Source organism: Capsicum annuum, chromosome 6 (genome assembly GCF_002878395.1).
Source record: "Capsicum annuum cultivar UCD-10X-F1 chromosome 6, UCD10Xv1.1, whole genome shotgun sequence".
In the NCBI taxonomy this organism is placed as follows: domain Eukaryota; kingdom Viridiplantae; phylum Streptophyta; class Magnoliopsida; order Solanales; family Solanaceae; genus Capsicum; species Capsicum annuum.
In genome coordinates this window covers 151,431,747-151,443,956 of record NC_061116.1, presented here as the reverse complement: position 1 = coordinate 151,443,956, position 12,210 = coordinate 151,431,747, and the positions used below count along the sequence as shown (strand labels likewise).

Sequence of the window (12,210 nt, the reverse complement as noted above, 5' to 3'; positions counted from 1 at the left end):
CGAACACCATATTTAACAAGAAAATTCTTGAACCAATTATTGATAAAATGCGTACCTCGATCACTAATTATTGCTCTTGGCATACCAAATCTGGAAAATATATTCTTCTTCACAAACTTAATCACCACTCTTGCATCATTAGTCAGACTCGCCATAGCTTTCACCCATTTAGAGACATAGTCAACTGCAACAAGAACGTACAAATTACCTTTCGAAGGTGGGAAGGGCCCCACGAAATCAATCCCCCAAACATCAAAGACTTCTAGTTCTAAAATATAATTCAGGGGCATCTCATGACATCTGGTTATAGTACCTAACCTTTGGCATTGATCATAACTCTTTACAAACACCACTGCATCTGTAAATAGAGTCGGACAGAAAAAACTTGATTTCAACATTTTTCTTGTAATCCTTTCACCCCCATGATGTCCACCATATACAGATGAGTGGCAATCTCATAACACCTTTAAAAATTCAGCCTCTAGGATACACCTATGAATCACTCCATCTAGATCATACTTGAAAAGGTACGGTTCATCCCAAATGTAAGAACGAGAATCGTGGAGTAATTTCTTTCTCTGTTGTGAGGTTGTTTTAGAAGCATACACCCCACAAACTATTGGGTTTACAATGTCAGCATACCATGGGAACTCAACTGCTTCTAATAACAACAACTTTTCCTCAGGAAAGTCTTCCTTGATACTATGAAAGTCATCCACAATATGGTCTTGATTTTCCAGTCGTGACAAGTGATCAACAACTTGATTTCAGCTCCCTTTCTATCACGAACCTCAAGATCAAATTCTTGATATAGCAGAATCCACCTAATTAGTCATAGCTTTGCATCCTTTTTTTTCACAAGATACTTAATGGAAGCATGGTCTGTATAAACAATGACCTTGGTACCAATTAAGTAGGATTGAAACTTATCGAATGCATATACCACAGCTAATATCTCTTTCTCTATAACTATGTAGTTAACTTGAGTATTATTGAATACCTTGCTAGCATAGTAGATCGATCGAAATACCTTCTTTTTTCTCTGACCCAACACTGGTCCCACTATAATATCACTAGCATCACATATTAGCTCAAAAGGTCACTCCCAATCTGGTGCGATCAAAATAGCTTCTTCCATCAACTTCTTCATATGCTTTTCAAAAGCTTCATGGCAATCAGCTTCAAACTCAAAATTGGCTTGTTTCTCTAACAATTTGCACATGAGACTTGCGATCTTTAAGAAATCTTGAATTAATCGTCTATAGAACCCCGCATATCCTAAAAAACTTCGCACGCCTTTAACTGTAACTGGATGAGGCAACTTTTCAATTACTTCAACCTTTGCTTTGTCAACTTCCAGCCCTTTACATGACACTTTATGGCCTAAGACAATTCCTTCCTTAACCATAAAATGGCATTTTTCCCAATTTAACACCAAGTTTGTTTCTTCGCACCTAGCTAGAACTTTGTCGAGATTTTGCAAACATTTTTCAAATGAATTCCCATACACAGAGAAATCATCCTTGAATACCTCCATAAATTCATCCACTATGTTTGAGAATATCTCCATCATACACCTTTGAAATGTAGCAGGTGCATTGCATAAGTCGAAGGGCATGCATCTGAAATCATACGTACCGTATGGATAAGTAAATGTGGTCTTTTATTGGTCTTCCGGTGCTATGCTTATTTGATTGTGGCCAGAGTACCCATTAAGAAAACAATAATTCTCTTTCCCTACCAATCTATCCAGCATTTGGTTAATAAAGGGAATTGGATAGTGATCTTTATGAGTTGCTTCATTAAACATCCGATAATCTATACATATTCTCCATCCGGTAACTGTACGAGTGGGAACCAACTTGTTATCATCATTCATCACTAATATCATTCCTTCCTTCTTTGGTACACAGTACACCGGACTCACCCATTTGCTATCAGAAATTGGGTTAACAATACCACTGTCTAACCACTTGACCATCTCTTTCTGGACCACCTCCTTTGTCACAGGATTCAACCTCCTTTGTTGCTGTATTCTAGGTATGTACCCCTCTTTTATGTAAATATTATGCATGCAAAATACTGGATTAATTCCTAAAATATCAGACATCTGCCAGTCAATCACTTTTCTTCTCCTTTAGAGAACTGCTATAGCTTCTTTAACTGTATATCAAATAATCCTATAGACAAAATAACAAGAAAAGTATCTTGATCAGCAAGAAAAACATATTGTAAGTGAGGAAAGAGAACCTTAATCTCCAAGTTAGGATCTTCTTCAACTAAAGGCCTGGGTGGTGGACCAATTGGTCTATTCAAAGGATCGATCATCACTTTATTTGTCTCAATTACAGCCAAATTCATATCCTGGACCAATTTAAATGCTTCCAAATCCCCATGCAAATCATAATCCATCAAAGTTTGCTCTAATGGATCATTAGATAAAAGCAACTGCCAATCTGAAGTAAGATCAATAACCGATATTGAGGACAACTCCTCATATATGGCTGGCAATTTCAATGCTCTGTACACATTAAAAACCTCTACTTTATTATGTTCTTGCATTGTTATTTTTCCAGCTGCCATATTAATGAGTGACTGCCCTGTTGCTAAAAAGGGTCATCCCAAAATAAATGGAACAACTAGATCAGCCTCAAAGTCAAGAATCACAAAATCCACAGAAAAGATTAAAGATCCCATTTACACCAGTAGATCTTCAATAATACCATCTGGTCTAGCAAGTGACCTGTCTACCAACTGCAACACAATAGTTATGGGTTTGGGGCTTACAAGACCCATCTTCTGGTACTATGACATGGGCATAAGATTTTTGCTTGCCCCCAAGTCACATAATCCACATGCAAAAATAGTTTAACCAAGGGTAATCTACAAGGTAAAACTCCCAGGATCCTTTAATTTCGTGGGCATTTTATTCTGAATTTTAGAAATGCACTCTAGAGTAAATGCAACTGTATCATATTCAGTCAACCGATTCTTATTGGCAATAATATCCTTTAAGTATTTAGCATATTTTGGCATACTCTGCAGAATTTCAACAAGAGAATGATTTGCTTGGACTTATTTCAGAAGATCTAGAAACTTCTTAAAACTAGCTTTCTCTTGATGCTTTCTTGCCCTTTGAGGAAAAGGTAGGGGATTAGTCTTCTTCTCTACACAAATCTCTTCACTAGCCTCTTTTTCTTTTACTTCTAATTTTGTATACTCTTGCAAACTATCATTAGTTACCACGAGATTATTCAGCTCCTGAACCATCTCCTTCATTTGTAGCCCACTCCTTGTTGTAACCGCATTCACTTAGTTAGGATTAGCTTCAGTGTCGCTAGGCAATGCTCCTTGTGGCCTTGTATTATACGATCCTGCGATTCGACCTAACTGCAACTCTAGATTTTTTGTCAGTAATTGTTGACTCTTCAACTCAGCTGTAAACTATGCCTGTTGAGCCTTCATGTCCACTACAATTTATGCTTGTTGAGCCATAAAATGCTTAAGCATCTCCTCCATATTACTATTCAAAGTAGTCATCTGATTGTTCTGAATCGACTGTGGATTTGGTTGCACTGATCCCTTATACTGATTTGTATTTTTTGCCTGATTTCCACCACATGAAAAAATAGGGTGGTTCCTCCAATTTGGATTATACATATTGCTAAAATTCTATTGACCCTGACAATTTGCATTCCCTACGTAGTTTACTGAATCTGGATTAATAGAACATGCATCTGCTTTATGCTCACCACTTCCGCAAACTTCACACCATGAATATAACTGTTGAACTATATTTATTGTGGCTGCTGGTTGTGTCTTACCCAACTTTAAGTTGTTAAGGTGATAGTCATATGGTTCTGTGCACTGCAATATGTGCTTGTAATATAGTAAACTTATCAACCTCCAAAACCCCTGCAACCTTCTTGGGAGCATTTCTTTAGTCTGCATCAAATCAGGATTTCCTTGTGCAATTTGATTTAGCAAGGTATACAATTCTTCATATGTTTTCTCTAAAGCTTGACCCCCTGTTGCTGAATCTAAGAGAATCTTTGTATTAGAATCAAGGCCTTCTACAAATGTATGCACCAAAACATCATTCAATTAATGGTGATGAGGATAACTTCTAAGCATGCCCTTGAATTTTTTTCAAAGATTGGTAGAGATTTTCTCCATCTTTCTGTCTGAAACTCAATATCTCACTCCTTAATCATGTACTTTTCTGAGATGGAAAAAATCAAATGAGAAATCTTCACGCACAATCTTCCCATGTAGTGATAGATTGGTGTGGTTAAGCAATTAGCCATCTCTTTGTTTCCCCAAGTAGAGAAAATGGAAAGAGTGCTAATCTGACATAATCAGCATTCATATCTTCAGGAATATATGTGTCACTTATCTACAGGAAGGTTTGTAAGTGCTGATGTGGGTCCTCATGTGAAATTCCCTGAAATTCTCCCGCAGATCTCAACAATTGCAGCATATTTTATTTCAATTCACATCGACCTCCTGGTTCAGGCTTCAGAATACTATTAGTCACAACATGCATAAGTGGGATTGCCACTTCCCGATAGGTCTTACGACTGATTCAACAGGAATAGCTAGAACAGCAGGAGCTGGGACATTTCCAATATTTGGATCAACAACTATAGGATTGCGTATTTCCACCATCGATCCCTATTGAGTGTAGTATTGAGCTCTTCGTCTCTGATGAAAAATCACTTCTGGTTCTGCAAAGCGCTCTACTAAGTCTTTATCCCTAGCCAGTCCAATGTTCAGCTAAACCTGCGAAAATTCAGTTGCTAAGATCAAGTTGTTAACACTTAGAATTATGATCAAAAAAAACAAAAATTAAAGCAATTTACTAATTCTATTTGATCCCCAGCAACGGCGCCAAAAACTTATTGCGTCTCTATGCACACGCAATTGTATGTGACCATGCAAGTACTATAATAACTTGGACAGTTAGATATCGTTCCCTCGAAGATCAATAAACTAGAAATTTATTCAATCTTTTGTTCAAGACAATTGAGTATTAAGTGTTTGATTGTATCAATGTTAAGATGAATCTGTAAATAAAATATAGATTACTAAAAAAGAAATAATTAATAATGACTAGAGCAAAGTAAGTAACGGTTGTAATCAATAATGAGAATGATTCCAGGGTTGAGGTATTTTGAACAATCATACAATTCTCAATATTTTTCACAATCTTATAGGTTATCGGGTTGATGGTTCGCAAGGGTTATGCCACGATCTTAGTCTCCTGACCTCAAATCTTCTATCTATTGAATGTTATAACCACAACTCCCACAGAGTTACAACAAATCTTCTAGATTCATGAAGTTGTCTTCTTGCTAATTCAAATCCCTTATTTTATAAAATAATAAGAACCTTGCTCCCTAATTTCTTCATTATATCCTATGATTCTCCTCTCGAATTCACATAGAAATGTAAATTTATTCTAATGGTGGCCAATCATTAAAATAGTAAGCTCAAAAATTCAAGAACAACCCATCTGATAATCCAAAAAGAATTTATGAATAAGAATATTAAAGAGTACTCATGTTCTTAGCCTCAACCCCAGAAATAGGGTGTTTAGCTACTCATGTTTGAATTCATCATCCAAAATAAGTAACTAATCATACCCAAATCAATCCTTTAAATAAAGAAATTTAGAAGAATGTTTAAGAACCCTAAAAGAGAGAAATTACTTCTTTTTCGCCGCTGCTCTGCTTGAAAAAGCCCCTCATATTATCTTGGATTTTTCCTTTTATAGCTGGGACAAAATACTTAAAATATTCCCAATTTGTCCACCCAGCGTGTCGTGCCATGACTTCGATTGCTATTTTTCATTAAAATCTAGGAAATCGCAGAGCTCAAGTAGTCCCTAATAATTGTAAAATGCACCGTCACCGCGATAGTGGCACCGTGACACACCACTATCGCGGTGAGCCACTGGATTGGGACAATTGTGAAATAATTATCCTCCGCGATGCGCTAAACCTTCGAGTCACCAAATCTGATAAACAAAACTTCTCCACACGCGGTGGTTTCTCGAACCTTCAGTGGAATTTTACCATTGCTATTTTGTTGATCCTCGGGATGTGGAATGTCTTTAAATGAGGATTCTTATTTTCCAGCTTCCTTTTTTTAGGTTAATTTCAGTCCCTTGCATTCCTTCACTACTTCTATATCCTCGTTGTATACAATTATGCATAATTCTTCATGATTTTAAACCTAAAGTACTATTTATATCGATTAGGCATAAAATGGAATAAAAGCTGAATTATACTTAAGAATTCATACAAAAGTTCTTGAACTAAGCCCAAATCTGGGTGCATATTGGTGCTTTGAGCATATAAATATGCCCAAGATCAGTATTATAATTTGTGAGAAATCTATTAGTAGAATGGTATGAAGAAATATATTGTGGAATTTATGGCTAAGTGTGTGAATTATTAGTAGGTTAAGGTTGAACACCAAGGCCTAATGGTATGATTCAGGTTTTTAGCTTCCCCACTTAGAAGTAGGAAGTATTGAACATGGATTTTTGTGATAGGATTATTTTGTATGTGTCATCAGCATGATTTGATTTGGGTCATTGTAGATAGAATGACCATGCCATCTCATTTTTTACCAGTTTATACTTCGTATCTAGTTAAAGATTATGCTAGACTCTATCTTAGGGAATAGGTAAAGTTGCATGGGGTTACATTGACTATTATTTAGATGGAGATACTCAGTTTACCTTCCATTTTTGGAATTTTTTTAGAAGTATCTTGGTACCCAAGTTCATCTCAATAAGGCTTTTTATCCTTAGACAAATGGTGGGGCAGAGCAAACTATTCAGACGTAACAAGATATGTTGATGGCTTGTGTTATTGACTTGAAGATTAGTTGGGATAACCACTTACCTTTGATTTAGTTTACCTACTGATCTTGGGTGTATTTATACGCCTAAGCTCCATAACATACCCATAATTTAGCTAAGTTTGGAGAAAAAAGTGACTAGTTTTTTATATTTTTATTCTACTTCTATGTGATTCAGCTAACCGATGTGATTAGCATGATTTAAGGTATTAATGAGGTAGATGGAGACATAATGTAACTATGGAATACAAATGGCATATGACACAAGAAAGGGTAGCAGTCTGGATCAAATGTGGCTCCTAAAAACTATGTTCAAGACTAATTTGTCATTTATAATTGGTTTAGGGACTTAGAAGGAAATTATGAAAGAAGAGACTATTAAAAGACTTGTTGCTGAATTTTTATTCATTATTCATTATTCCATATTAGTTTTTGAAGAGGAGAAGGGCGACTTTACTTAGAAGAGAGAGAAAAATATTTTTATTCTATTGTTTTCACTGTTCGCACATTAAGATGATCTTATAGTTTTTGGTATGATGAATATTTCTATTGTGATTCCCATTTTATTCATGAGTATCTAAGTTTATTAGGTAGGGTTATGGAAGACTTGTAACATATAATCTATTATTTTGGGTTTTTGAATTCATCATGTATTGATCTTCTTATATCATACTCTCTTCATTTATCTTGAATTCTCGTGGTTGCAAACATAGAGTATGTGCCTTAAAACTCAACTTGTTCGATAGAAAAGTTGGGGTTCAGATAAGAGAGTACTGATAAGAAAATAGGATTTCCAACCCCTATTTCATATATTAATGTTGTAACAGGATTAACTACTTGGAGATTTCGTATTATTTTTGTAAACACTTTTGATTCGAGAGAACTAAAGTGAATTAGTCCTGGATGATTGAGAAACACTAGGATTATATTATTAAATGCAATATGCTTCTTTGTAAGCATGATGCATGTATGAATTCGTAAAGCCCATAGTTAGAAAGTATTGAAAACTACAAGATGGACATAACCCTAGCTTGCTATTTCTATGAATTCGAATACTACTACACATATCTCATCTTGTTAAACTGAAACCATTAATTTGTGAACTAAATCAAATTCCCCCTTTTTGTTTTACGGAAACGAATGATTAAAAGTCAACTAATCTGCATACAACTTAATTAGCACTATATTCCCTATTGGATTTGACATCAACCTAGTTCGGTTATATATCAAACAACACCGCTTACACTTTCGTAAGAAAGTTCTAATTTAGGCATATCAAATTTCGGTGTCATTGCCGGGGAATATGGTTGTGGATTGAGTTTATGTGTGTTAATTGACTGTTAGTCAAGTTTTCTTCTTTTACATTGATTCATTGTTTTTGTTTGTTACAGACTCATTGTTGTTTATGCCACGAACCAGAAGTTCAAGAAAACCATTATTACCCTTCAATCCTGAACCTCATCTCATTGAAAGAATGGTTAACCAATAGGAAGCTGAAATATTAGCCACTTTGGCTATTGCTCAATTAAATTAGCATAATGCAGATAACCTAGGTTGGGTACCTAATATATATGAAGAGGACCTGGGAGATTATGATTTAATTGACCCAACTAATAGGAGGCATGCAGCGGGAGTAGTTGCACCTGTAAAATGAAATCATCCATTCAGAGGAAGACTACACCGCCAAGCTATACAATTTGATATTGAAAATTATGAGGATGATTTAGATGGAGTTGGAGCTATAGGGGCAAACATTCGACCACCACTAGCTCCTGGGGTAAAATTCAACATCACCAGTTCTATGATCCAGCTACTGAATTTTAAAGACTCTTTGGTGGATTACTTAGTGATGATCCAAATCTACATTTGGTGAATTTTATCAATATTTGTAAGTCATTTGATAATACTGGAGTGAGAGAAAATACTATTCGTTTGAGATTGTTCCCACTGTCTCTGTCTAGAGAGGCAACTATGTAGTTGAATAAGCTGACTCCTGATTCTATAACTAACTAGAGGCAATCGAAAGGAGCTTTCCTAGAAAGGTTCTTTCCACCCTCCAGAATGTTACAGTTGAGGGATGAGATCAGTAACTTTAGGCAATTGGCTAATGAAGTTTTGCATAAGACTTGGGCGACGTTTAAAAAGAAGTTGACTTAATACCCAAACTATAAGATGACTGATAAACACTTGATGGAAACATTCTCTAGAGCTTTGAACTCACTTACAAAGCAAATAGTGGATAATGTTGCAGGAGGAGTTTTTATGGAGCTCACCTTTACCGAGGCTACAGATATGCTATAAAGAATGACTAAGACAAGTAGATCTTGGCATACCAAAGATTCTATGGTCGAAAGAAATATTAGGTGTAGTGTAATATTAGTAGAGCAGTGTAGGAGAGAAAAGGAGCGTGATTAGGATATGGCTCACATGAAAACCCAGATGGATCTGCACATGAAATATTTTCTATCAGGGAATGCAGAAAAGGTAAAAAGTTATGGGGTCCCACGGTAAGGTAGCTAAATCAAACACCAAGGAAGACGCTAACTACTTATATAACTAGGGGAGTTTCCAGACCGATGGTCAAGGAAACCAAGGTTGGAACCATTATGGAGATTGGAAGAATAAAAGTTACAGGAGTGGACATTATGTACCTCCTGGAAGCCATGATAATGCTGCCACCAGTTCAGGCAAAATGTCTATGGAGGACATGATGGAGAAACTATTAAAGGGAGTTAAGGCGACCAATTCTGGGGTGACTATGATAAAGAGTGACATATCTTCCATGAGTCAACTAGTAAATCCGTACTCAACTGCTATTAAATAACTGGAGCAGCAGATGAGCCAATTATCCACAGCATTCAAGCAAAGACACCATAGGACTCTACTAAGTTCTATAGTTATGAATCCAAGGACTGATGGATCCTGTATAGCTATTATAACTAGGAGCAATAAGATGTTATCTAGTCCGAGATTGGGAACATTCTCTAATACTGATGCAGTTGTAATAGATTGGGAGATAGTTGATGAATCTTCAGCGGTGCTTGTGAAGTTGGGAGGTTCAGAATTGAAGAGTGTGGAAGTGGAACAACCACCTAAGAAAAAGTATGTTAGTAATATGGAGCAAGGCCTAAGAAAGGAGGTAAAAGTTGCTTCAATTGATATCCTAAGGCAACCACCCCTATTTCTACAATGATTAAAGAAGAAAGAAGATGAAGGCAAGTTTAACAATTTCATGGCTATGTTAAAGCAATTAAAAGTGAATGTACCTTTAGTAAAAGCACTTGAGCAGATGCCAGGATATGCTAAATTTATGAAAGATCTTGTGAAGAAGAAAAGAGTGGTAAGCTATGAACCGGTGGATAATCTTCACTATTGTAGTGTTATTTCTACAAGGTCACTGGTGTAGAAGAAGGCAGACCCAGGAGTATTCATCATCCCTTGTATGATTGGGTCTCTGGATTTTTCTAAGGCCTTATGTGATCTAGGAGCTAGCATTAATCTGATACCGCTAGCTTTTTATAAGAAGTTGGGTTTGGGAGACCCCACACCCACAAACATGCGACTTGTAATGGTGGATAGATAAGTGAAAAGTTCAGTTGGGATTCTATATGATGTACTTATAAAGATAGCCAATTTTATATTTCATGCTGACTTTGTAATTCTTGATTGCGAAGTGGACTTTGAAGTACCCATAATTTTGGGCAAGTCGTTCTTATCAACTGGGAGAGTGTTAGTTGACCTGGCATCGAATGAGCTAAAATTTAGGTTCAATGGGAAAGAGGTTATTTTTGAAATGTGTAAATCCATGAAACAACAAAAAAAGAGAAGTGTTTTCTCGATCGTTGATGCATTCTATAAAGATGAGGTACAAATGGCATCATCGATGTATCTTGATGAAGTCTGAGTAGTCAAGATGATCTATTCTTATTGCGACATTAAATCAGGCACTGCATGGGAGGCAACCATGATTTTATTTTCATTTTATCATATTAAATAAAAATACAAAAATAAGAGTTGAGCCACGGTTGAAACTACGGCGCATGGTGGGAAGCAACCCATTCTTTTAATCATTTTTAAGTGTTTTTGATTAAGTGTAGGTGCATGAAGTACTAAGAAAGTGATTGGTTCCAAATTTGGTTTGGAATTGAGCCATATCAATGGTGGTAAGTTAGGAGTAATGGGAACATTACAGGTAAAATAGCTCCGATGATGATCTCCATACAGGTGGCATGACTCCTCATGTGGATGAGGAGTACTACTAGCCAGGTTCTTTATCTTGTTATTTGCACAGCTTAAGTGTGGGGTGGCTTATTACTTTACTACTTGTTTTGTAAGAAAATAGTACCTTCTCTTTAGTATACTTCTGTGATAGGATTAGTTATTTTGTTTATTTAGTTTCTTGTTAGATATTTGTTTGTTTGATTTAGTCATCATTAGGTGTTTTTTATCGATGATGGATGGATGACGACCTTCTTAAGAGAAAATTAGTCATTTACTTACATGTAACTGTTCTTGTGTATCACATGACATTATAACATAAGTATATGATGGATCATTACAATTGAAACACCTAGGCTCTAGTTGTGACTCTTGTTATGTTTGTTGGTTTTATTTGAATTCATTTCATTGTTGGGTCTACAATCTATAATGCTCCTAATTGAGTTAACCATGTGCCATGCGTATGTAAGACTGTTGTATATTCCTTATTGCAATTGATGCTAGAACTTGCCTGGTGTGTGTGCAAAGCGAAATAAAGATTGTGAGTTTAGGAGATAATTTAGGCATTTATTAGATAGCCATTGTTCATGCCTTCTTTTGACCTACGTTTGCACATTATCTTAGCTAGCCTCATTGAGCCTTTAGCTTGTTCTTTTGTTAGCCGCATATGTAGCCTAACTCATTCTTTAATAGACTGTGATTTGATCCAAAATCTCTTAAGCACTTTAATGTAAAATCAATTTGAGTTAGGAGTTTAACAATAAAAGAAAAAAGGTGAAATTGATGCCCTAAAATCTAGTTATTGGCGTGTGCTATTGATGTGGTTTGGAGTAGCAAAAATTGTTGAAAAAAAGTTCTAAATTCTATTACGGATATGTTACAATGAATCTATTTTGGCCCTGGTCCTTCTTAGACATTGTGCATCTCAACTAAGGCAAATCGCTTAAGTTAAGGGTGGCTATCATAGGGGTGCATAATGTGAAATGGATGCAAAAAAATATATATTTATAAAGGTTGCATACTCTCGCCATAGTGTTATTAATTGAGTTTAATGGGATGGGGTGAAAACAAAAGATACAGATAGATGAAAGTGGTGTAAATTGGTTGTTAGAAATTGGTCTT

At 35.9% G+C, this 12,210-nt stretch overlaps 1 non-coding gene across 1 annotated transcript; it reads left to right on the top strand.

Annotated features, from left to right (window-relative positions):
• The first annotated feature begins 4,105 nt into the window (after positions 1 to 4,105).
• On the top strand, positions 4,106 to 4,213 carry LOC124899837. Its single transcript, XR_007057401.1, has one exon. It is a non-coding gene; the product is annotated as a small nucleolar RNA R71 (small nucleolar RNA).
• Positions 4,214 to 12,210: the final 7,997 nt, after the last annotated feature.